Source organism: Melospiza melodia, chromosome 6 (assembly GCF_035770615.1).
Source record: "Melospiza melodia melodia isolate bMelMel2 chromosome 6, bMelMel2.pri, whole genome shotgun sequence".
In the NCBI taxonomy this organism is placed as follows: domain Eukaryota; kingdom Metazoa; phylum Chordata; class Aves; order Passeriformes; family Passerellidae; genus Melospiza; species Melospiza melodia.
Genome location: NC_086199.1, coordinates 22,608,076 through 22,635,886, shown reverse-complemented (window position 1 = coordinate 22,635,886; position 27,811 = coordinate 22,608,076). Strand labels below are relative to the sequence as shown.

At 41.8% G+C, this 27,811-nt stretch overlaps 1 long non-coding RNA gene across 1 annotated transcript; it reads right to left on the bottom strand.

Annotated features, from left to right (window-relative positions):
- On the bottom strand, positions 1–27,811 carry LOC134419765 (uncharacterized). Its single transcript, XR_010028148.1, has 3 exons — positions 27,716–27,811; positions 707–838; positions 1–77 (listed from the first exon to the last, which is right to left on the bottom strand). It is a non-coding gene; the product is annotated as an uncharacterized LOC134419765 (long non-coding RNA).

Genomic DNA, 27,811 nt, shown 5'->3' with positions numbered 1-27,811 from the left:
GTGCATTTGGCTATGTCCTGCAGAAATAAAAGGCTTTTCTTCTTCCTTCTTTCTACCCAATTCTGTCCAGGGGAAAACTGCAAAAGGAAATATTTCTTTTTATTCATGTCATAACTCTATTGCCATTGTGGGTACTACAGAGAAAAGTGGCAATAGCAGAAATCCTACCTGACGTCCCAGTGATCAGTCTCTCACTTGTCCCAGTCTTAACAGACAAGAAGGAGCACAATTGCTTAAACCACTGCAAACTGTGCTTTACCATGTTAAGACCATGCAACCACCTGTAAGAACATTCTAGCAAAGAGTTTTCTACACAAACCCTTATATGATTCCTGATCCAGATGAAGTCTTAAGATGAAATGAAAGGCCAGATCACCTCTTCAGTTTCCTTAGTAAGATACACTGAAGAGAATGATCCAGCAGGTGTCTCAGTTCTGTGACTGACTCAGGATTTGCTTTTGTATTGCAGCACAACACTTCTTTCTGAACAAGTCGTGGGAGGTAGCAGTGACCTATGAAAGATGCTGGCCAAGCAATGGTCAGGTTGTTGAGGGCACAGCCAGGAGGTGACGAGTCAGGAGCAGAGCATGTGACAGATACAGAGCATGCTCTGCTTGAGGAACTGGGAGCAGGGCAGCTTGAAGCAGAAGACAGAAACCAGCAAGGGTTTCTTCTGGAACAGCCAGGCAATATGCTAGGTCCTTACCCATGGGGAAACATCAGAGGCTAGAAGCAGACTAGTAGAAGATCCCAATCAGAAAACTGAAGAGCACAGGTATGTGTCCTGCAAAAATCTAAGCTGGCGGCACGCAGGCACCCAGCCTGCAGTGGACATGCCCTGAAAGAGCACAGACAGGCACAATTACAGTTTTGCATTTTCTGTTTAGATCTTTGCACCATGAGTATTTGCAAACCTACCCTATCTTGAGTAGCCATTGTTGACTTAGATTAATTTAAGCTTATATAGAGACTAATAAACACTCATTAATTTTGCAGGTTTGCTTCTCGTACTGCAATTGCTACATAAAACATAAAATCACATTTACTTAAGTAGAAATGAAAGGAGCTACCACTTTTAACAGCTGTAATTGTTCAAGCAGAGCAGATAGGATTTTCCCTAACACCTCTTCATGCAGTTTTGTGTCTGGAAAGACCATCCTGAAAAACACATAAAAGAATCATGTTGATCCCATACCACTTTAGCTATTTTGCATATTCATTTTCTAATTACTTAATATTTCTAACACCTAATTCTGTAAGCCTCAAATGTCACTAAGTAGTGACATTAATGAACATGTTAGACTCTAATTCATACTAATAACCGATATTACTTGGGTCAAACTAATTTCAGTGTTTATTTGGACAGTACCATAGTTAAATTGTTATTATAATCTCACTCCACATTTTGATAAGCATTCTGACTTAACAACTTTCATAACTATCATGACTTTGGTTTTATTTCTAACTACTAAATGAGGGTTCTAGAATTTTTCTGACTAGACGTTAGCTTCCGTGCATCCACATGATGGCAATGCAATTCACTTTCAAACCCCTAAGGTCTAAATTTCTCTGTTTAGACTTATGGAAAATTAGAATGCTCTCTGCAAGGTCACTGTAATGTTTCCTTTTCACTGTAGTCCAAAGTCTAAGTAGACATAAGGATTTCTAAAGATTATGACCTTTATGGCTTGGGAACTGGACCATCTCTATTCTTGCCTCTCAGTCACCATGCACCTGATGCCTCACTAATCCCCAAGAGGTTTGATGTACAGCACAGAACAGCTATAATTACTCCTGGAAGCCAGCTGCCACTCAAGTGACAAAACAGTCTGCAGAGCCATTCCCCAGCCCATGTTGCTGAGCACTTGGACCATTTGAATACAATATTAAATAGAACAAGACATGGGCAATATGTTATTTTTGCAAAGCTGAGCTTGTCACATTTACAAAATTAATACGGTGTGGCAGGAGATGAAAGGGCCACCTTCACTGTGGAGCTCCCATGTCTACAGAGCCAGACAGAGTGAGCTCAATGGTGAAGTGCCTGATTTGGCACAACCATGAAGTTTTCAGACATGAAGTGGGGAATTAGCAGCACATGGCAAGTCCTTTAAGATAAGCACAAAGGTGATAAAACAATGACAGGAATGAGTGAAACAGGTATTTCCTACTAAACCTTATCAAAACTCTTCTGGGCCTCACCGGAACACTGGGTCTGCAGGCCTCTGAGTTTCGTTGAAGGTGTTAAACTCTCACAGTGCAGCAGGCAATATGCAAGGCAAAGAGCACTGGGCCTCTAGAGCCATTCTTTCTGGGACCACTAGACAGTGGATGGAAGTGATATTTGTTTATTTAGCCTCCATAGTGGTCCCTGCACCCCAGGGACAAAGGGGAGGACTGAGTGCCTGCTCCAAGGGACTCACAGACTCAACTACAGATAAATCCCTGCTGCTGTTCAAAGGGGGTTACTTTCCAGGCAAATTTACTTCTGTTTTGAAAGAAATAAAACACTTAGGATATAGTAAAGAAGATAAAACAACTGCCACTTTGCAAAGCAATCTGTGATATCAGCAGTATCACCACAGATTTTTTTTTTTGTTCCTTTTGTCCTTCCTTCAAACAGAAGTTAAACTCACCCATTTCCACCCTTGTACATTTTTCTCTTCAGAGACATGGCTTAGGGACACCTCCCTCCAAATCAGAATTTCACTTGGATACACCCTGCTAAAAAATCCACAGTAAAAGCTGTAATAAAGTATGGCACCTGTTGCTTCTTTGGACAATTTGCAAGGTGGATTTTTCTATATACACATATATGGGGGGAGCGGTGTGTACATATAATATGTACATATAATACATACATATAATATGAAAAATGCTTGTGGATAACACACACAATTCATTCAGTGCTCCATGGTGCAGTCAGCTCATGTATTCCCAAGACAGAGACAATGGTGAATATGGTGGTAGCCTACTTTGAGCCTGAAATCTGACAAGGAAAGACTGAAGGAAACTCAGGATGCTTCAGGCTATGTACTCCACATGAGCTTGACCTTCTTGGTGAAAGTCTACCAACTGTGTGACACTGACCACACAGCCCAGAACTCTCCACAAGCCACTTCACAAGACAGGACACACAATAGGTTTTAGTGTCATGCCCTCAAACATAAGGTGGGGTCAGTGACCTTCGCCTCATCCTGCTGCACTGACCTCTGAGAAGGAGAGGCCATTTCAAGAAAGAGTAGGTACTTCCTGTGCTGGTACTGGGAATCCCACAGAGCGACAGAGAGCAGCTCTACGGCAATTGCTTTGTTTAAAATGCAAAATGTGGATGTGTTTAGAGGAGGTACCAGCATCAATCACTGTATGCAAACACAGCCTGTGGAGAAGAGCTTCCCCTGTAAGTCACTCCTCACTGCCCTAATCGAGTTAGCACTAGTGACTGAGGGCATGTTGAACGCTGATGGGCCACTGATAGTGCTGTCCCAGGAGAAGATTAATAAAAGGCAGCAGGAGTACTTAGCCCCAGTTGGGCACAAAGTCAGGGAAGGAGGTGAGGGGGGAGGACAAGGGTTTCTTTCAGTCTAGCAGCTGTTGCCCATTACCACAGACACACAAAAAAGCAAAACTTGCAGCCTTCTCCCACAATCATTATCACTTGTGGAGGAAGGTCAGTGCAGACCACATGCACTGACTTGAACAGATGACATTGCTGACTTGTGGTTTGTAGTCACAGGGGAACATGAATCCATGAAGGAGAGGTAATAAACCATGCAACTCCACCGTTGTTAAGCTTATATGGACCTAAAACAGGGGTCTGCATCAAGCCTAGGGACCCACAAACTGACACAAGAAACTAGAGTTGCATAGAAACAATTATTTGTTTAGCATGTCATGAAGGAGGAACGAAACACATCGTACACGGAGCTCAAGAGTCACTAGGGGAAAAACACCACAACTCTCATTGTCTCATTGTACCCCCTACAGGTGAACTTCAGCCCTTGTCCCATACTTACAAACTGTAAGTACTGCTACTGAAGTCATTGACATCATTTCCTCTCTTTCTCAGCAACCAGAGCAGTAGAAGGAGAGTGGGAAGGGTGCAGGAGTTCTCAGTCTTCTCAGTGCTGAGAGCAGAAAAGGAATGGAGCCCTGCTTGCTAGGCTGGTGTTCATCCATTCATCAGTAGCAGTTTTACTGACCCCTAGCTCCCCTTATCTTACTAGTGAAGTCCTAAGACTTCTATCTTGCCACCTTCTCTCAGCTTTTCTCATCATATCCCTGGCCAGATCACCCACACCTGCTTCCTGCACCAAATTGTTGCCAATATCTTCCCTCTTCTCACAGCCTCCTGTCGCAGACTTCTGCTCTGAGCTCTTCTTGCAATATGTTAGCCCTCCTCAGAACATGAGTTATTGTCCCATCTCTCCGATATATACGAGATACTGTCAGTGTCTTGAAGAGAGAGAATCTTCTCTTTTATGTATCTGTAAAATGCTCAGAACCTTTATATTGTTCTATAAATAAGGACAGTAAGAGTCTAATGCTGGCAACTCTGGCAGATGTATAGGAAAAGGATGATGGCCTGCCCATGGAATGAAATCATTCTGCTTACGGGAAGATTTTATATCAAAATGGGCTTCTGCATGAGGTCCAATGCCTATCAAAATCTTTCTCCATCTAGCAAGAGCAAAGCTAGTGTTGTTAGGAAGCCAATTTGATGCAACAATTCCCACAAGTGCACATCTGGCTGCCAAGCAACACGGAATTACAAAGAGTTCACATAAGAAGTAATGTCCAGCGACACCAGATAGTGAAAAGTAACTTCTGCTTTCCTAGAAAGTTTAGGCCACTCTGGTCCATGAAGAGCTTGACATCAGACAAGGTGCCACCATCCCAGCTGCAGATTTGTGATGTATGCTGCTCTAAATCACAAGGAGGACACCAGGCCCCATCCTCCCACATAGGAGTTCCTATCATTAACTTCACAGAGCTGGTCCTTCTGCAAGCAGTCTGGCTTGGCTCATCCCAGCCTTGCTCCTCAAGGTGAGTGAGGAATCCCATACAGGGTGTACACAACATTTCTAGAAACATAGTACAATGTTTGTAGGCTTCTAGAGATGAGACTTATCATTACTGCTGAACCAGGAGTGAGACAGGGAAGGGAGGAGAAATAATCCTTCAGCATAGTCCATGTTAACACCACAAACAGCAGCAGTGTGCTGCTTACCTCTAGTCCCAAACTACATTTTTGTAGGTTTCAGGCGGTTGCTATCTGAAAACATTGCCAGAGAGAATGAAGGGATGAATGGTAAGTCTCCTTCCTTCACCCTGTCATCTCCAAGTCCTTTCAGATATTTCTGCTTTCTTCTGAATTATTTCAGCTTATCCAGAGAAATTGATGTACCATTGATCTGCAGTTAGAGGGCTGCCTGTGCATTATTTGGGGACATGCATACAAGACAGAAGATGGCAGGATGCTCTTTCAGTCACGTGTTAGCCCCACATATTCCACAGCTGACAAATGCATGCTATAGCCCAAGCAGCTTTGAGATACTTACTCAGCAGAAGGATAGGGATTTTACACACTGCCTCCCCTTCACCATCGCTAACATTTGAGTGATTGTGTCCTTTCACAGGCATCAGCTGTAGAAGAGTGCCCTGGATTCAGACCAGCTACCACCTTTATGGGATAAAATGAGGTTACTATCAGCTCTCCACTCCATGATTGGAGCTGCTCCTCCAAAACCCAAGAGCTAAAACCCATTCAAACCATCACCATTTATCATAACAGTGATTTCAGGGAGCAAAAAGGATCCTGTGTCTTTTCTAGTACCCAGTGGACAGACAGTTTTTTTCTGGCATACAAGCAGTTTCTCTACCAGGGCAGGAGTGGAGGGGGAGCAGAAAACCTAACATAGAGGGAGGACGGGGGAGCAGCAGGTTCTGACTTTACAAGAGGATGATAAATGATAACAGCATTAGGAACAAAACCAAACATCTTTCATGCTGTCACAGCAGTGAAACCAGCAAGCACCAAGATGTGGGCACAGGGCAGTGTGGTCATTTTCCAGAGAAGCACACAACGATCAACTTACTTCTGCTCTGAATCAACAGACCAATTCATCTTCTCCAGGTTCCTGCAGAAAAGGGCAGGGGAGAAAGAGGCAATCATTTCTCTTCACTTAGCTAAGAACTTCAGCTGCTCCATAGAGCATTGAATTCAACAGACAGGGTCAGGACAGCACTGGATGCCAAGGCAGAAGACCTGTAAAAGGATGTGGATCACAGAACTCTAGAAGATCATTTCTCACACTGCCCTAGTAAGTATCAAAGGGTACTATGGGACACTGCTGTGAGACAGATTGGAAAAAGTACTACAGAAGATGAGTATCCCAGTGTCCAATACCATTCAGTGCTCCCCCAGATTCAGACTCCACACAAAGCTTTGCCTTCCTGCAGAGGAGCATAAAAATCCCTTCCTGAGACTTACCTCATCTTCCCATTCTCTCACAGGAGGAGGTCACCAGGGCCATGGCAGTAACTAGTGAATGCAAGGCTTCCAAAGCAATCACCTCTGTAAGGTGTCCTGAGGACTAGGTTTGGTGAATAAGTGCTCTGCTCAGTGTAGCTGCCCTTGTTGTAGTACAAGGCTTGGTAGTGAGGTAAAGGTTACTGGCCAGCACAGAATTAAGAATGGAATGGGGTATCATGCCCAGTTTTTCCTTTACCAGCTCTCTATTGTCTCCTTCTATGACTCAAGTTGGCCCTGTTCCCACACAGAATCAAACAGAAAACATTACACACAGTGAAGATGTGTGCCTGAGCCAGGACGGACTTTCAAACACTACTGTTCTGACAGATTGTTCCTCTCAGTATTGGGGGGCACTGGAAAGTAATTCCTGCTAAACTCCAGTGAAAGTATATCCTGCTAAAGTCCCAATTCTCTTTAACAGAACAACAACAATACTCAGAGATTCTTCCGCTGGCAAGCACATCTCATTTTACTCCAGTAATGGCAAGAGACACAGAGAGCTTGTTACTGTTCTTAGCCTGCATCTGGGGAAACTGAGACTCTGCAAGAGAAGGGAGCTTCCAAGGCCAAACACAGCAAGGATTCATATACAAGCTTTCTCAACTCCCTATTCTCCATACTGTTTCTAATCTTCTTCTTTAGCAGATGCTCTCTCTCAAGCTGACCTAAAACGTTTAGCAGCTATCATGATTTAACACCAGCCAGCAACCCAGCCCCAAGCAGCCACTCACTCACTCACTCACTCACTCACTCACTCACTCACTCACTCACTCACTCACTCACTCACTCCCCCAGGTGTGATCAGGGAGATCACCAGTGTGATCAGGGACAAAATCAGATGAGTAAAAGTGAGATAACTCATGGATTGAGATAAAAACAGTTTAATAGGAAAAGCAAAAGCCACACATGCAAGCAAAGCAAAACAAGGAATAGATTCACTGTTTCCCATGGCAGGCAGGTGTTCAGCCATCTCCAGGAGAGCAGGGCCCCATCACCTGTAACAGTGACTCGGAAAGACAAATGTCATCACTCTAAACATTCCCCTTTCCTCTTTCTTCGCTCAGTTTCAAATACTGAGCATGATGCCACATGGTCTGGAATATCCCTTTGATCAGTTGGTGTCATCTGTCCCCGCTGAGTCTCCCCCCAGCTTCCTCACCAGCTTAGCAATACGGAAAGCAGAAAAGGCCTTGGCTCTGTGCAAGCCCTGCCCAGCCCTAACAAAAACATCTCTCTATTATCAACCCTGCATTCAGCACAAATCCAGCCACATACCAGCCACTGTGAAGAAAATCAGCTCTACTGCAGCCCAAACCAGCATAGCCAACCACATATTTAACTGTCCAAAAACTAGGCAGACACTCTCACCTCACTGCAGACAACAACTCTGTAAGGCCCCATCCAGCAGGAAGGTTCTGCCACACCAGCTTGGACTTGTCTTTAGGATCTGAGCACTGCTGGCTACTTCCCCTCCTGCTGTGAAGGATGACCATGGACACAGACACTTAAACAGAATGCACTGCTAAAGACACCCTATGATTAAGAGCTCAAGCAAAATGGGAAAAGTGTGAGTATTCAGTGGAAAAGGCAAGTTCAGTCTAGAAGAAAGCAATAGGAGAAACATACAAATTCACGTAGCAGGTAGAACTCAACTGAGCATGTGTGGGGAATCCTGAAAGCACCTACTGAACCCATTACAAGTAGTTTTGTGAGCAGGGGGATGAATGAATCCCAGCTTCCTAGAGATTTTTGTCTTGTGTTGAATTTACTATGCTGCATATAAAACAGGTAAACTCCAGTCAGAGTTTTCCCCACAACTAAGATGTTCATGCATCCCCTTTTCAGGACTTTTTGTCTCTCTAGCAAGTGGTGAGATTAGGAATCTTTCACTCAGAGCTGATACTAAAAACTGTCATTTCTGACCAGGGAAATTGATGGGACCTAGCACATTTAAGATCCCTGCATCTCTTTCAGGTGTATTTATTTGTGGGTGAGAGGTTCAATTCAAAACTTATTGTGAGGAATGAGTGAAACAGACAGATGAAGACTGTCATGGACAGACAGTGTGATCTCTTAAGCGTTGTTTCCTTTGGAAGTTGGGTTTTAGAGGAATTTAAATCTTCTATGTATCCATTGGAGATAGAAAGTTTACCAGAAAACTGGTGGTTCTTTAAATTATGAAATTTGAATTATAAGAGGGAGCTTAAGGAAGACAATCACACTGTAATAAAACAGCACTATTTCTTTTGCAACAAAAATTTTGAGAAGAGATTGAACTTGGAATTATTATTTTCAGATTATAATGGTGAAGCACGGAAACAGCAAGACTCACAGAAGGAAGAACTTGGGGAAAAAAATTCTAAAGCAACAATCCCCAAAGATTTTATGTCATTTGTTTGAGACCCCTAAAGAAAATGAAAAATAGAACAGCCTTGCTACTGAGACAAAACACAATATAGAAAAAGAATTTGGTACTCTACAGAGTGAATTCCAGCCAACAACCCAACCTCTACAAAACTGTAAAAATGAAAAACTTCAAATTATGAGGGCAAAATCAGGCCATCCCAAAGAGAGAAGAGCTTCCTCTGGAAGCCTACCTAGTGATGTTCAGCATGCCTGTGCATTTTAAGCTCTTGAATACATGCCCATTTGTCTAAGCACTACTGGTCTTCTTATTCCAAGTAAGGATGAAGAACAATGAAGATATCCCCTCTTTTGGAGACCTGAAGCTTTGAGTTCCTTTTTCCAGCCAAGCTTGGTCCTCTTTTTCTCTCACACACCAGCTGTCTTTTCTGCATCCTTCATGGCCTAGTCTAGCTCCTGTTTTGGGGACATGATTTCTCCCTGTGTTGAAGTGGATGATTCCAGCCCTGTGCCTGACATGGAAAGCCATGTAAGTGTACACCAACATAAGTTCCCAATAAGATCGCACACTGCAGAGCTTAGTGAGCTCTTAAACTGGAAAACAGCAAGAAAGAGACGAACTGGAGAATAAAGAATACTGACTCTGTGGAAGAATGAGGTGACCCGCTGGCCCTCTTACTATGATAGTAAATAAAACAACATCTGTGATAGGAGTCAAAATCTGGGATGGAACAGGTTTTGGCAGCAGTAAGAAAAATCATCTGTGTCTGAGCAAAATCTAGGATGCCCAAATCTGAAGCCATAAGCCAAAAGCCTATGCCACAAACAAAAAAGATGTCCTATCTCTCAATAATGACCTTGTGAAAGCATCCTGTATCAAAGCACCAGTGTTTCTCTGCAGGGAATGTAGTTTCTCTTGGTCTACAGTGCACACTGCTATTTCCATGTCATTGCAGCCTAGATAGTTGTGCAACGCCACACCACTTCTGTGGCCAAGTGTTCAAATCATCTAGTGCCTGCCTACTTCTCAATCCAACTCTGGACCTTTCTTACCACATAAAATGGAATGCATCTTTAACTTAATGGAATTTATATGCCACTGAGGAGAAATTCACACCCTCCCCCGAAATGAAAGAAGGAAGAAATATAAAATCCTGTCCTTGACATAACCTTTTACATGCACATCTCATCAAGGATGGAATTCATTCAGCAGTGGTTCATTGTAAGTTTATTTCTGTATCACAAGTGACCAGTGCCTGATCCATGAGCCAGTTAAAGCTTCCAGAACTGTACGTTGGTATGGGACAGCCTGGTGACTCTTTTGCCACTCAAATAGTTTCCAATGGTTCCTTCTAAAGGTCCCAACGTCCAATATCCAATTTCAGTTCTGTGGAGCACCACAAGGTTTGCTGTGTAGTTTTCCTGGATTGTATCTCTTTGTCCTGACATGGGGTATCTTTAATTTGTTACACTGGACCCTATCATCAATGTTTTCACTAGAAAAGTAGTGGGTTACAGTTCCAGCTATCATCAAGGTCCACATCTGCAAGGTCCACAACTGCAAGGTCTCCTTTAAGTGTTGTTCTCACAGGAGGTACTGGGTACCCCATAGGAGCATACACAGGGTTAACATTCTTGAATTTCTTTCCAGAGACAAATGGTTTGTGTTAAGGAACTGCTGCTGGGAAGGAAGAAAAAAAACCCACCCTTTTTTATTATTCCAAGGTGCATTTTAATTTGCACAAGCGACATTGTGTCTGTGATGGATTACACGAAGGGAAACATTACAGCCCAGCAAGCTTGGCAAGGAAAAAAAATAGGGAGATACGGGGAGGATTAAAAACAACCTATTGCAGTGCAGAATTTTGATAAGGGATCCATGGTGCCTTCAGAGCAGGAGCAGGTGGAGCTCAGGGTACCAAAGAAGAGAGAAGTGGCACAGTGTAGGATGAGGAAAGGGGAGTGGAGTGGGAGTACAGATTGAAAGACACTCCTTGGTCATGTAGACCACTCTCTTCCATTACAGAAGACCTTTCATAAAAGATCAAGCTCTATCTTAAAATTTATTCTGTTCCTTTTCCCTTGGAAGTCTTTTACAGAATTTCACTTCCCTTTCTGATGGCTAGAAACCTTTGTTTAATTTCCAGGCTAATTTATTCTCAGCCAGTTTATACCCATTTTTTCTTATGCCAACATTTCCTTAAGCTTAAAAAGCTGTTCTCTCTCTTAAGGGTTTTGCAGTTTGATGTATTGATAGAAATCATATCCCCTCTTTCCTCATTTTGCCTGGCTGAACTAGCAAATTTCTTATTATCTTGCAAAACATATTCTCCATATTATTGGTCATCTCAGTACCTTTCTCTGCTCAGTTCCCTTTGTACTCATCCCTCTGGGGTGGTGGTGACTGGAATTGTATGTGCTGCTTCAGGAGTGGTCATAACAGGCTTTTGGACTGTTGCACAACAACTCCATTTCTATACTGGAAGCGTCTCTATGCTGAAAATGCCTCTTGGTTTTGGACCTTTCCTCATGGCCATGTTGATCATTCGTCCAAGGCCAATGGTGAAGAGAAGATCAGTTCTGAGAAAAGTTCCTTTCAGCATAATATTTTGACTTTCTGCAGCACCTGTTGTTGTCCCCCCACTCAGTCACTCCTATGATTCCTCCACTAATCACCTTGTGCCACCTTATCTAAAGATTTTCTGAGCTCATGATAAACAAGCTTTAGCCAGTTATCTTATCAAAGCCAGCTATCTCCTTGCTTTTTATCCCATCTTCTGTTTTGCTCTTGTGCAGGTCCTTTTCCTTTAAGTGTACAAAACTACTGTGTAAGCTAAAGAAAAATCCCTATTGCCAGCTAATAGTATATGGTTTACAGCACAATATTAGGCAATTCTGTCCCCTTTTTGGGGTGAGCAGTGGTGATGTGCAGTGGTCTCTTTATCATAATGTTATATTTTCTTACACACTCTTGGGGGTTCAGCTGCATAACCAGACTCTTCACGTTTCTCAACTTTTTTTTTATCTAGCCTTTTCTTGTTTGGACTTAATATAAAAAAAAATTTCTCCAGAGATATTAGTGTCTGGAATTAAAGGAGATAGATTTCTAGCACTTAAGGATGAAGGCATTTAACAATAATAAAAACTCAGCTTGCTAGGTAGCCTGAGAAATGCCCTCCCACAGCAGGAGAGACTTGAGAATGCAGGTTGAATTAGGCAGGCTGTTGGTTTACAAATCAGCACATTTCTGTACTGTGAGCCATGGGGAAATTTTGAAGTGACCGCACGAAACATTTATCTGTTAGTTTACAGGACATATCTTCTTATAAAAATCCATTCATGTTTATAGAAAGGAATAAAAAATCTCCACCCAGAACATCCTCATTAATAACCACATAAATAAAAAGAGCTAGGCTACCCCAAAGTCTAGCCAAGCTTCAAATCAGAATAGCACTGAGCACCTGGAAGCACCAGCTACTTCACTAAAAGCTGCACAAGCTCTAAATCTTTCCTAATCAGAAGTTGAAAGCTTATTACCAAAAACCCTGGAGGCTTTTCCTCCAGAAGAAATAGATGAGGCCTGTAGAACCTCTAAGGTCATACAGCCATGGCTGGTCTCTGGTGCACCACATGACTGGTTTCTCTTGAAAACTTCTGACCACCAGTGCATGCTGCAATGTATACACACAAGCTATTTATCTCTCCTGTACTTCTATAAATAAATGGTGGTTAGACCCATATGGGAAGGTGTGAGTACTTGAAGCCTAATGACTTCAAAACTGATGTGCTTGTTTTCATAAAGCTATCATTACTTGTCATGAGTAAACTCAATCAAGTCTCACAAAATCATGCTGTACTCTGATTCCTTGTGCCTTGTCCGTGAGAAATGCTCTACTGCATGTTTCTGGCTCTGACTAAAGCTGCAGGCACAATGCAACTGTTCCCCTGCCTCCCTCCATGTCTGGTCTGGGAAGTCACAGATTCAATAGGTAAGGAAGGAACAGAAACCTGCATCCTTTCCTCCTGACTTGATCAAACTGCAATTAAAATATCACAAATGCTTCTTTTTGCTTCCAAAACTACATAACTGCTAACAAGAAGGTAACATATTCAAAGACAGATTTCAGAAATGTGTTTTCCATTTTCCCTATTATCTGTGGCTATGGTATCCCAGTGCTCTCTGAAGTTAATGAAGACTTGAGTGTTAACGCTGCTCACAACAGAGCTTAAGTCTGCTGCTCTAAGACTACAGACAGGTCAGTGTTACATCTGTGGTTGTCACTAGAAATACCAGAGTCAATTTCTAGAAAATGCTAAGTGAAAAATTTTCATGGTATATTACTTCTGAAATACATTTGTCTCTCTGTACTTTGCTGTCCTTCTGATTAAAGTTTTTGCAAGCAGGAATATTGCTGTATGCTTGTAGAAACTGTGTTCCTCTCCTCATAGCACACATAAACTCCATTTTTTCCTCTGGGGGAGTAAAATGGGCTTATTTAACCAAATTCATTGAAAATTATTCAGAAATCATTCAGAAATTATTCAGAAAATCATTCAAAAATTAATAAGTATACAGTATTATTTGGAAAAATCAATGTCAGATAATTAGAAAATGGTAGATAAGTGTTGGTGTAGGAAGAGACTGAATGCATTAGATGAGTCATTCAAACTATACTTCAGGCAGATCAAGTTCTAAGTCCTGTCCCTTTACAGTGTTACTGTCACTGAAAACCAAGAGAAATAAAAGGGGTATTTTTTCTAGGTAAGGATTCTGAAATGGAGCCATTTTCCTCTATCCCAGTGTATCCCTAATCCTATCAGCTCCTTTCTTTCCTAAGTGATGGTTAGGCAAGCAGGCAGTAAGGCCTAATTGGTTTTCCTTTGTTGTGATGGACATAAAAGGGGATCGATTAAAGAGCTCCATGATAACCTTCCTCGGTGAGATTTGTTTTCAAGACAAAATGGATGTGGCAGGTAGTATTAGCCTGAAGATCTCTCAATATGGGAAGGGCTCATTCTCACAGTGACGATATCATAAACATTCAGTCACCTGTGGAACTAATAGGAAGTTCTCAACCCCCTTCTTGATGTATAAACACTCACCCAGCTGAGATGTGAGGGACAAATCTTCTGTCTAGGATTTTGAGCAAAGTATTGTCACTGGAAGGTGACTGTACTGAGAACAGAAAGCCAGAAGAAGCGTGATGGCTGTTACTTCTGCCACAGTTGCTCTGCAGAGAAAGCCTCAGGCACATCCATGACCTCACATCAAATCTAGGTTTCAAAAATTTGTTTCACCTCAAATTGAATGGTGTTCTACCAGTGAAACTCTCAGATTTGCTTTTGCTCCCAACCAGCTGAGTCAGTGCATTTTGAAGTGGGAGTGGACAGCTGGTGTCACACAAAAGGGATGGGGACCCTGGGAAAGCTCCCTATCAGATCCAAAGGAAGGTGAGATGAGGTGGGAGGCAGTCCATGCAAGCCCAGCTGTCTCTTACTGCAGTCTTAGGTAGCTCTACCAGGTTTCAGATTATGCAACACAACTGTTGGCTTGGCCACAAAGCCTGCATGTTTACTGTCTTGATACTGCATCAGTGTTGTCCTAGAAAAACACAAGCTGCAGGAAGGAAACACAGATTTCTAGCAGCCAAATCTTCATAAAAAACAAAAAAGAACCCTTTTAAAAGTTCTTTCCATGGCAAATTTCATAAGACCATAAAACAGCGTACCTGTTAGAGCATCTAATACACATAAATATAAGAATGCTTGATTCAAGGCAAACTAAGGTCAGTCTCTTTTTCTCTAGGATGAGACTGCTGTGAAATAGTAAGGATTTCTGGGGAAAACTCTTAACATTAAATCACACACAGAATTTTCAACAATGAGCAGAGCAAGGTAGTGGATCTGTCATGTCAGTGTTCAGTACATGCCAGGTCCTTGGGAGGAGCCAGCTGAAAGATTAATCTACTATCAAACTACCTCTTAAAATTATGCTCAAAATATATCAGTAAAGCTTCAAGGATCTTTGTCAAAAAGAGACAGTCAGTGACACGTGCTGGTGAGGGCCTGCTGGTGTGTCAGATGTTAATCTAGTGCCTATGTGTAGAGTGTTAATCCATGTGCCCAAGTACAGTGAATCTCACTTGCTCTACGAGTCATGAAACACCTCATGGGCTAATTCCATGTGTAATGGATAACTTTTTCAAGATTTGGTCAAATGTTCTACATTATTAAAAACAACAGTGTCAGACTACAATTACTAAAAACGTATCAAGTCACCAAGTCTTTAGACATATTGAAAACTTTTAAGTTTTCATGTCCATGGACAACGGTCCTGAAAAGATAAGTTTGAAGGACTATTGTCCTGAAAAAATTACTTCAAAGACTTGCTCTCATTAACCCTTTGGTGACTTCTAGCACCTCCTAGAGAGTTGCATAAGATCTACTTTTGCTGCACTTTTCAGGAAATTTGACATGTTGGAAACACCTTGCACAAGTGCCATTCGTGTATCTTTCCCTCCTGATTCTTTGCCAACAACTTTCTGCCACAGTTCTATCAAAACAGGATCACCATTGTCATCTTCATGCTTACACAGGCCATGCACACTAGAATACTCCCAAGTCAGGAATAATTCAATTTACTTTAGTACAATTTCCACTGTGATGCTAGCCCAGTATTAAACACCTGAAAATATCTTGGAGTGCATTAGGAAGAGCACTGCCAGCAGGTTGAGGGAGGTGATCCTATCCCTCTGCTCAGACCTGGTGAGGCCACAGCTGGAGTGCTGTGTCCAGTTCTGGGCTCCTCAGTACAAGAGAGACATGGACCATATCCAGGGGAGGGCAACAAAGACAGTTAAGAGAGAGAAGCATCTCTCTTTACAAGGAAGGACTGGATCTGTAGCTGGATCTGTTAAGGCCTTGAGAAGAAATGACTGAAAGGGGGCTCTGTAAGTATCTGAAGGGAGGGTGCCAAGAGGATGGACTTAGATTCTTCTTGGTGGCACCAAGGAACAGGACAAGAGGAAACAGGCAGAAACTGATGCATAGGAAATTCCACCTGAAAATGTGCAGGACAATTTTTTTACTGTGTGGGTGACTATGCACTGGAACAGGTTATCCAGAGAGATTGTGGAGTCTCCCTCACTGGAGATATTAAAGAAATGTCTGGATACAACCCTGTGCCATGTGCTCTAGGATGACCCTGCTAGAGCAGGGAGGTTGGACCAAATGCCCCACTGTGGTCCTTTCCAACCTTACCCAGTCTGTGATTCTGTGATTCTTCTCTCTTCAGCAAAACCAGCTTTTTATAAAACAATATCAACAACATCTTTCTTCATTATGCTTTTAATGATAATAAAGTATTGTTATTAAAGACAGATAAACAGAACACACTTCATCCTGACAAGTCTTGACCTGGAGCCAGCAACTGTCCCTGCACATCAGAAGCATAGTGCTCTCTCTGGCTCTGTTTTCATGTGCACAGTCAATAGAAGAATTAAAAATTACTTTGTATTGCTCTTAAAGGAAAAGGATTCCATATAGAAAGTGCACCTCTGCACACTTTTTGGGTGCACCTAAAGTACACAACATAATATTGTCTTTTGGATCGCAGGAAGATGCTGTACGATGAAGCCAAATTTCCACCATCTCCAAGTAACTTTTTTATGCATGGATTTCCCAGGCCAGAGTATACTAAACTCAGAGTATCACTGGTCTTTAGGGTGATGTGGAGCAGTATTATTGATTACTGAGTTATATAGTGAATGCCAGCAGCCATTCTTTGCCTGACAGGACAGAGGGACTACATATGTAACATGTGGGATAGGAATGACTTTGAGTCATGCTTGGTTAGCTCCTCTATTTCTTTATTGAAAGATTCCTGCAAGAATCCTTGGTCAGAAAATAACACTTATGGCTTTAAAGAATATGAATAAAGACAAGATGAGAATAAAAGGGGGAAATGAGAACAGAGAGGATTTCCTCAATTCTTTCCCTGAAGAGAGAAAGATAAACTGTCCAATAAACATGAACTGATGTATTCCCTTTGCCATTCTTGTTTTGCTGTACAAGTCTTATGTCAAGAAGCTGCACTATAACTCCTGTTTTGTGTTACTGTTTGTGCATAAAGGCTGTGGCTCCTTAGATGGAGATGGTAATACCCACTGCAGAGCATGCCAGCTATTTTCTTGCTCATGGGTTCTGGCACCAGCCAATTCTTTTTTGTGATTTATCACTTGGTAATCCATCTCCTCCATCCATTATCCTGCACAAAAATCAGCTCTGGACAGCCGCTTTCTCTGCAGCAGAGCAGGCAGAGCTATCACTTTGCCTACCCTGTTCTCAGCAGGGCAAGGAAATTTTCTCCTTGCAGATTCAGTAAGTCTCATGGCAATTTCATTGGATGTCTTACTGGTCGAAATAACAGCTCTGTGCACATTAGACCAGACTGATGGCCTGCATAAATATTTCCTTTCAGTTGGGATGGCTCTTCCAACATAGCAGCTGCCAGCATCTGCTAGATTCATGCAAGTTAGCCCTCCTGAACACAGGCTATTTAAGTCTCGATTAATGAAGCATCCAGAAACTATTTTGCTACAATCAAACAGAACTGTTGAGTCTATCTATGCTGAACTCATAAATGTGACGTACTGTGATTTCGAACACTCTAATTGCAGCCTGGGCAAACATTCAGAAATAATTCATGTTGTGAAAAGAAAATGTATAGAAGTAAAATAATACATTATTGTATGCCAGTTCTTTGATGTTTGAAATCTCTTTCTAGGATTTTTATATATGGAATCCAAGTGCATACATATGCAGCATCTGAACAATGCACCAGACTTATGATACACTAGATTACCATTCATTAGCAGCATCAAAGGATTTTATATTAGAAAGGTGTAGCTATATCAATAAATTCAGCACAAGCTCCTAAAGTAGGTATTTGCTAATTAGTACAACGTTAGTTTAAGTTGATTTCATGTATGGAGTCATTGAAGCCAACAAAAGTTTCTTGTGTGAGCCTTTTCTAAATTATCAGGGTTTTGGTACAGATCAGTCCTCCTGCATTTGTATGACAGCTATCTAGAAGTACTCCAGTGTAAATATTAGCAGTGGTGAAGCATACACAGAAAAATTGCACAATACAATATAAATTAAAATTCTTCTGCTTGCAGCTGTGCAGCTCACAAAATATCTCTGTTCTGCAAAAAGTTCTGTGTACAATAAAGAAAAGGGAAAAAAGGAAAAAAACCCTATATTTTCCTTCAAAGATTCAATGAAAAGCAGCATATCCTTTCAAGAACAAGTCTTTCACCTTTGATACAGCTGTACTGGATCTAGAATTCATCATGTGCTTAGGGAGAAGACTCACAAACCCAAAGAGAGTTCAGGTTTGAGAAAATAATTAATTTCTATTCCTCTCCTTCAGCTCAGTCAACCTCATGGGGGGAGGTGCCAGAAAACATTACTGCCCTCCCTTTCTTCAAATTAAAAAAAAAAAAAAAAAAAAAAAAAAAAAAAAAGTAGATGAGAAGGGAAAGGGAAAACAAAGATACAGAGGGAAACTAGGGAGGGGAGGAGTAGGGACGGGGAGCTGAGAAGCAAGAAGGAAAAAGCATTTGTAAAATTAAAAGGCAGGGGCCCATCAGATTGTGTCGGGCAGGGGAAAGCGTGTCGTAGGCAGGAGTAATTGGTAATCGGAGCAGAAGTGAAGAAGGGGATGATTTATGGGAGCATGGAGACAGGGGTGGAATAATTTTTGGAGCAGAACGGGGAACTTACTGAACGCCTGAAACTCAGCTACTTATCCACTCGTTCCCGTGATAAATTAGCTCTTGTTTAAAGTAACCGGAGCTCCATTTTTCATTCTGATTACTACACTTGATATCTCTCTCTCTCCTTCTGTTTCTCTCTGACCACTGCCCCTTAGCAGGTTCTCTGAGCTGAGGCAATGGGTTTATGGAAACTCTTCACCCCTCCATTACACTGTTTCACCCCTCTCCCTCACAATTACTGTAGGGTTAACTCTTTAAGTTGTTGTGTGTTTCTCCAAGCTGCCTAAACTGGGTTTGACCTGGGAGCATACGGAACATGATCCTCCATTTATGCTATGGAAGGGAGAAGGCTGCGGGCTTGGGGGTGCCCGAGGCTTGCAGGTGTAGGGAATGAGCACAGTGCTACGTCATATTTCACCGTTTGGAAGGCAGCACCAGGTCTGGCCTGGAGCACATAATTAGTAGGAATGATTTATTTTATGGTACCATACAACTCAAAGCCACCGCACCTCCCTCAAGCACAAGGTCTCACTGTTCAGTTTACTGCTTAAATCCATGTGAAGACTCAGTTGCAGAACAACATGCCAAACTGAAACAGGTGGCAGAAAGAAGGTGGCATACAGTGACACTCACCAGAAGCAAGAGTAGATGACTTTAATGAAAAAATAATTTTTAAATATGCTTTTAATATAAAATTGTAAGACAAATACATACTACTAAATACCAAGTTCCTTACTGACATTAGAACCAGTTATTTTGCTAAAAGCATCAAAATACTGAAGTGGATCACAAGAAAAGATTTGAAGGATGAAGTGGTTTTGCCAGTCATTTCAGGGAATACAAAAGAAACAGTATAAAGGACACCAAAGACAGATCAATTAGGTTTCCCTCATGAATAAGAAACATGAAGTGCAAATTGCTGAGGATATTGAGGAATAAATAACAGGAAAAGAAAAGCTAAGAGATGGGTTGTTGTTCCCATTGAAAAGATGACAAAGTAATATTTCCAAACACAAATAATTAGTGCAATCTTCACCTCATTTGCTATTAATGCTAGGAGCTTGGCACAATTGAAAAACATAAGGCAGGTCCAAGGATAGATCTAGACCTGCGCTGGTGTGGAGACCAATAGCTGAGCCCCTGCACAACTTCTACATATACAGTCTCAGTATATGCGACCTTATAGTCCAGTGGTTCCTTAACTGTCCACCTGCGTGGAGTCCCTGCACCTTCTCAGCTGATTTTGCATCAGTCACAACAAAAGAGAAGGAACCTTTAGCAAAGTATGACCTCCCATCTGGGGCAGCACAGCCATAAAGCCTCGTGGAACAAGCAGGCTGCCTGCCTAACAGCTCACACTCTGAGAAAACTCTATCACATACAACAGGACACAGCACTGATTAAACTGCACATTCTGTTCTAGCTCTTGGGAAGGAACCCTGTTCTGATGAGTCTTGGTCTCTCTGATTTGCTGCTGCTCTCTGCCCTGTGACATTTCCCATACTGCCAGGCCAAAACACACTCTCCTAGGTACAGATCTGTCACTTACAGCTAAATCACACTGAGTTACATTCAAAACTGAGCTAAGTCAGTAAAGCTTAACTCAGAATTTTTCTTATATTTTGAGAGCCAGCAGGTAATACAGCCATGCATCACCATATTTTTGCTAGAAAATGCTAATTTTATGAATAGGTACTTTTGGACCTCAACAGTAATATATTCATACCACTGTGTCTCAATACAAGGCTTCTTTGTATGGGCTTTCAATGCCTCGATTTCCAAGTTCAAGCAGAGCCCCTTCTCCATCACCTCCTTATTCATACTAATACAGAGCTGTGTGTTAATGAACAACATGGGAGCTCTGAACTCCTGCTCTTACCTATGTTAGTGGGAGAGGCATTCTTTGAATAAGAAATTACAGCTTGAGTTATGAGATGTCTAGGAGAAAAGTCTAGGTAAAGTAAAAAGTCAGGGAAAAGCTATGAGCCTTGTCATTATCAAAACCAGCAGGTGGGCACGTGGCTTGGAAACAGCGATGGAGCCTCTGCCTTTGGAGGAGTTACACACAGCAAATGAGCCCAGAGCCCATGAACACGTATTTACACGTTCACAGCCTGATGTGGTTCTCACAAAGCTCACTAGAAAGGTATCTTTGGAAGATAAATGAGACCACCAGGTATTACACCATCAGTATTTTACCCGTGTCAACACAGCTACATTGCACAGACAGGGACTAGAGACCGAGGCCCAGAGTGAAAAGCAGCTGCAAGAGAGGCAACAGACAAGGACAAGGTGTGCAATAAAAGGTGAAGATAATGACCATGAATTTACTTTGAGGTGAGTGTACTGCACATGCTCTAACCTTGGAGGATCCCAAGGGGTTTTGGAAGGGAGATGAGGGTGGTTCTCAGTTGTTAATACATTTTTATTATATATCTTATTATATTAAGTAGAGGGCAAACTGATCACTATGACCAGACAAGGACAGGGAGATTAGCCTTACTTCAGTGATGGGCAGTTTTTTACTTGCAAACCAGAGAGCTAATCTACCCACCATGTTTCAGACAGCACTCTCTTTATCTGTACATGGGAGCCCAATCCCATCTCTCTTTCTCATTCCTTTGATAGCAAGCAGCTAGATTTTCAGATATTTCAAAAAGCCAAAGTATATGAAGCAAATTAAGGCTCTGAAGGTTTTGCTTTTATATGCAGCAATTTCACTGCATGTGTATCTAACACAGTTTCATGGATGAGGAGTTACACCTGAGAATCCAAATTAATCTGCTTAAATGTACTTAAAATTTGCCATGTCGAGGCAAATGATTAGAAATCTGTATTTTCAAAGAGAGAGTCCTCACAGCTGTAGAATAGGAAATTATGCTTATTTAAACAATTAATTTTTTTAAAGGACTTAGGATTCCTTTCAGGATTAGCCCAGAACCAAAACCTCAGATTTCATTGGAGAAGCCAAAAAATCAGTAAAACAAAATGTCTGCTCCTGAAATTTCTGTATAAGGCAATAATCAAGGGAACAGAACTGGTGGATTGCAAAGAATGGTGCTGGCTTTCCCTCACCCTGATCAGAGCTGCTTCACAGGCATATATGTTTCACACAATAGAGGCCAGCAGCTTTCACAAGTTTTGAAATACTTCAAGTAGAACAGGATGAAGAAAGTATGTACAGTTTTACTCTGGAGAGACCAGTTTGTTGCAGACACAAAAGGTGGTGATCTTGCACCCCCTACCACAGCTCATAAGAGGACAACTAGAAAAATAACCTTTTTCTTTTTTCCCAATGCAGAAGTAATGATCTTATGCTTTCTTTAAGGAAGGGAAATAGATGTGTCCTAAATGAGCTATAGGGCTCAAATCTAACCTGTGTGAAATTTGGTGTGCCTGTAGTTTAGGTTGGCATCTAGAGCAGCTTGGGTTTTGAAAAACAAACACTTTCTCCTGAATGACTCTTAAGTGGTGAAAACTTACTTGGCAGGTCTTGCTAAGTGACCATATGGAGGGAATGATTCCTTTGATAGACTGTTTTATTTTGCCTTGTGATTATTTTCTAAATAACCACTGTCATGGTGGATAACAGCCATGGCTCCTTTCTTCTAGAACTACTTGAACAACATAATATTAAGATACTTTATGGACAAACCAGAAGCAGCTGAATGTAAAATGGTGTACTAGTTACCTCTGGCACCTCACTGCTTTTTACTGCCTCAGCTCCAACCTAGTCAACAAACTGCAGGATCAGAACCAATCAACTGAGGAACTCGCCTTCATGTGCTGGCAAACTCATCCTGTTTAGGCTGGGAGCTCAGATGAGCATGCAAGCAGGGGTTACTTTGCAGCCATTGCCTTCCTGCACAACCAGCCAGCCTCCAGGGGAACAGCCAGCACTCGGTGGAAGGGACTAGCTGAAATATTCAGATGGTGTCAAGACATCTCTTCCTTATAAAAAATGTATTCATTTATTGGACAGAATCAAAACTCCATGTCCCTGCTTTCTGGCCTCTCAAGAGTGAGAGAAATCACTGTTACTCAGTGGACAACAAAAATTTCTCCCTAGTTATTTCCAGTGCCAAATTAGTGGATAAAATTTTAGTGTACATTTTTTTGAAGAAAACGAAAAGTTCTTTGAGCTTCTTCCATTTCTGTTGGCCTTCTAGACCATACTGGTATTCATATAACATACCTGATTTATTTGGGGGACTGTAAAATATCACAGGTAGAAGGGAGAGGAAAGTGGAGAAAAGAATTCTAAGATGCAATGGATATATTTATTTTTTTAAGAACTATTATTGCTCTCTTCTAGGCCCCCTCCCCTGGCAAAGGTGAACTGCATATCTTTAGTTAATAATTAACTTGTCATGAGCTCCATCAATATCCCATCATCTTAGTGACAGAGGGAAGGGAGGCGATGGGGGAGGTGATCAGCACGATGTGCCAGCTCTGCCCGCAGCCTGCGATCTCGTCTCGGCCATAATAAATAGGATGAAATGCGCTCCTGATAAATGCCCATGTCATGGAGAGATTTTACCTTCACTCAGAAACAATGTAATATCTCAGCTATTACCCAAAATAATTTATCAATGTGTAATAGCTTTGTGCAGAGCTCAGATAGGAGGGGAGCAGCACTGCCCGAGATGGATGGATCCTACCTTCTGCTTTTAATTTTTAATGCTCGTAGGCAGCTTCACATTAAAGGCCAGGTGTCATATATAGACTTAATGTAAGAATGGAGTTCATGAATTCTAATCAGGAGAGAATCTCCCTCTCTCTTCTCTTGCTTTAGTCACTTCACTTTTTTTTTATTTATCAATTTTCCTCTCTTTCTGTACTCCCATCTTCTTTGCTTCTCTCTTTTAGCCCATTTCTTCTTCCCTGTTCTTCAGCTATGTCTTACTCCCCGTCTCTGCAACATAACTATTTGGGTAGCTATTTGCTACTTTCAAAAACTGTACCCCCATTTAAGGATGAACTACTTCTACCTTGGTCCTGGTGTCATGATTTTTACATAGAAAAACAAACTCAACATAGGTACCAGGTCAGAAAGTTAAAATTTTATATCCAGGAAAAAACCTCAGGACAATAGTGATCAAGTGTGGAAAAATCACAACCGAGTTCATCCAAATTCATTGTGGAGTAAGTCACTGAAAAGATCCTATCTTGAAGGGCCAGTGGAGAAGGCATATCCCATAAAGTAGCCAATTCGAATAGCCTTGCAAAGAAACATGTTTCTTCAGCTGGCAAGAATACAGTACTGGGGTGTGTGGATCCAAAATCTACCAAATCACAAGGTCTCATTTTCCCAGTATTTCTAGTCTCCTTAAAGCCATGCCAGCCACATAAATGTTCTCTTCACATTCAACACTGCACACATAAACCCAGCTGAGCTGAGACACATCTCCCCCAGTGCTCTGCATCAGAGGAATCTATCCAAGGGCCTCCGTAGCAGTATGTAAGACAACAGGATAATGCCAAGAAGTGTCATTCAAAACACACCATTAGGAGTCCCATTAAGAAATACCATTATTGTATCCATACACTACATCAAAGCATGACGTACTGTCTGGGTGAGACACACCTGAAAGCACCAGCAGTGCATGACAGCACTCTCAGCTCTGCACAAAGAATGGAGCTGCAGGAAGGAAGGGGGGAGCACCACTTACTGGCCAGAACGTGCAGCCGGGGACATGCTTCATACTAACAGCACACACAAAGATCAAAGAAGGCTGCAGAGGAAAAGATCAACTGTTTGGACTTTGTTTGTACTCAAAATGAAGGAAAAGAAAAGTGCATCAATGTGATACTGCCCACGGGAGGAGCACTGCCAGAGCTGCCAACCCGTTTACAACCACTTTGCTGACTTGCAAGCTACAAGGACACCAGTGCTGAGAGGAGCTTGGGCTCGATTTCCTGCCTTCTATTAACAAAGGTCATGTTAACTGCTCCATTTGTTGGTTGACCGTGCAGGGATCACAGACTGAATGATTCTTGGGAAGTCAGTCAAAACAAAAGATTCTTCTTGTGCCTAAAAACCAGAATGGTATAAAAAGACTTGGCTGTGCTGCTTCCATGTCCTTTTCCAGTAAACAGAGGACAACTGCCTTTAGGGGTTGCATTGTCACTTTACTATTTTCTTTCCCTCTCCATTCAGAAATCTTTCTTTCTAGAAAATGAAGAATTTAGCCTACCAGAGCAACACAATTTCATAAGAAACTTTCTTTTAATGTTTTTTACATTCCTCAAGGAATTTTCTCTGAACATTCCTTTATTTCCACCTTACTCCTTCTCAGCACTGCATGTCACACAGTTCAGAGGGTCAGATCTGACCCAGCTAAAACAAGTAGCACATGCAAAACTACATTGGCTTCACATGACTCTTCAATGGTTGATCAAGGATAAAGAAAGAATTTGTCACAGTGGGACACCATTCTTTCTGCACAGAAATAAGCCATCTCTATAAAAGATGTTAAAATCAAGTTTTAAGAAAAAGTGATTGCATAATTGATAAAAGCTAATACTTATCTTTGTGAATAACAGAATAAGACACTGCAAATCATTGAACAGTGTGGTACCAGGGTACAGGGAACATGTGGCTGTTTGTGGGCAGAAGCCCTGGAAACTTCACACAGTCTAAAAAGATCGCCAAGACTGCCTTATCAAGCACATTTTGCTCCTCTAAGTCTGTGTATAAATGTATTACTGCAAAGGCAGGACACCAGCATCCCCTGGTGCAGCAGGCTTAGGACACCCTCTGTGATACACAATTATCTGAACTAATAAGGAAGAGAGCTGTTGTTTGAAGAGGACAGAAAGATCGGGTTGCCTCCCCTGAATACCACTCACTTAGCGGCTGTGGCCTGGCTCCAGGCCAGGAGGAGAGCAGCATGCCCTTGTCTGTGTTGAATGAAAGCCCATTGCCTGCTGCCAAACAGCCTCAGGCAGACAGACAGTGATTCCAAGAACTGAACTAAGAGCTCTAAACTCATTCATTCATGGTCCAAGATCTTTTCTAACTCCAGGAGAAGTGATAGAGAAAAAAGAAAGGTAACAGGTAACAGTGCCCCAGGTAACCGTCTCTTGCACCATGCAGCCAAAGTCTAATCAGGGTCTATTGCTGTCTTATTCCATTGCTAACACTCTGACTCTAACTGCCGTGTACTACAAATTAATTCATTCCTTCAGGCCTTGCTGTTCAGTAACTGGCTGTCACAGCAATCTCCCGAGGAGCTAATTGAGAGTTGTGATCCGTGCAGTATTTCCATTAGTGCTGTAATGACAGGCAGCCAGACACACACATTCGTGCTCACACACAGAGCACAGGTTCCTCTGTACCCACAACGAGGAACAGATAACAAGCCAGTGCCATCTCAAGTGTTCAGCAGCAGCTGGGAAAAAGGGAAAACAGGAGGAACAATATCCATGATTCAGACTGAGGTCATCTAAACTTGCCCTGAAAGAGAGCAACTTGCTCTCAAGACAAGCTCCTAATTTACTACAGGAGAGTAAAATCCTTCACACATTCCTCTTCTGTCCAATGGCACTGTTCCCAGAGACTACAAATTCCAACAAGTCACCTCTTTTTGAGTGCCCTCTCCATTGCAAGGTGGGACCATGCAATGTAATCTCCTTAGAGATGCTTCTTGAGTAAGGGTGATTGCAGATGTAGCTGTATGTAGTACTGTAGAAGACACTAATATAAGAGTCTTACAGGTTCTGCTTAACAAACTAGAAGAGATGCTAATTTGGGAACAATGTACTTGATTGGTTATGATGTGGTTCATTCAGGTTCATTCAGGAACCTGGAATGCTCAAGGGTGAAGTCTCTTTTTGAACTTGGTCTCTTTTTAATTTTTCCTTTCATTTGTAGTTTCAAGCAGATCAACAGGAAAACACTACATGCAGCACCTGTTATAGTTGTGCCACCTGCTAGTGAAGACAGCCATCATAAAGAACATGTTTTTAGGTCCCTTCTGGACTACAGCCTCATGGCTCGCACCTAGAAAGCAGAGTGATTCAGACTAGTTCAGTAGGTACTTCTCACTGAGTGTTTTATTACTTCCAAAGATGTGAGTGGTTTCTTTATAAATGAAAGGCATTTTAAAATTTCAGTAACAATGGGAAAGAAAATCACAGCAATTATTATCTATATATAATTATATTACATATAATAATTATAATATTTTTTTAATTATGTATTTGCCAATGAATTAATTCAAAGTGATCTGTGTGGTTATTGTAGTTGCCAAACAGATTGAAGTCAACACCTTTAGTCACCCCTAAGTTGAGATTGTTGCAATGGTAGAAATAACTCAGCCATGGGTATGGAAGTAGTTCATGCTGGGAAGCTATCAGTAACTAGGTGAAGGTAACTTTGGTTGGGACAGGGCTAGCTACACAGTCCCAGATTTCCAAAACCAGCTTTTTGTAAGGAAATGAGCTGCAGATTCTTCAGTGCTTTCCAAAGAGCAGACTCTGCTACTCTGACAGCCAGTTCAGTCTGGCTTTAGGGGAATAGGGAAGATACCCATTCAAGGTACACAAACAGCCTTTAGGGCTCAAATAGAGGATTAAGTTACTGAGCCTTAAGAAGCTGTGGCATATAATCCTAGCTTCATAATTGAGCATGTGCATGCTTCTGGCATGTGATAAATGCAAGGTCATTTGACTTAACCTAGGAGAAGACAGCGTTAAGTGGAATTACTCCATGTCTGCTGCAGGCTAGTTGTGCACACAGCTGTTACCACAGCTCAGCTGATACACAGCAATTTGTTCAGTTGTGCTAAATGTTACTGCATGTACAAACCCCTATTCTGCCCTCTTGTGACAACATTACCAGAAAATCCAGTTATTTAAAGTTTAAAAATTTGATAATGGAAACACAAATTTTAAAAAAAACTTCCACAACTGCAAAGGGTCCCTGGAAATAAGGTTAACACAGGATGTTCTGAGATATCCATGTAGAACCTATACTGCAATATGTTTGGCTCTCCCATGTATAACTGTAATTAGAAATTTCAGTTGGAAATACCTGCAATAGATATGATCCCACGAGGACAGAGCAGAAGTTAACAGATAGGTATATCTACCTCTTCTACAGGTAATGAGGCTGAAGGCTCACACCACA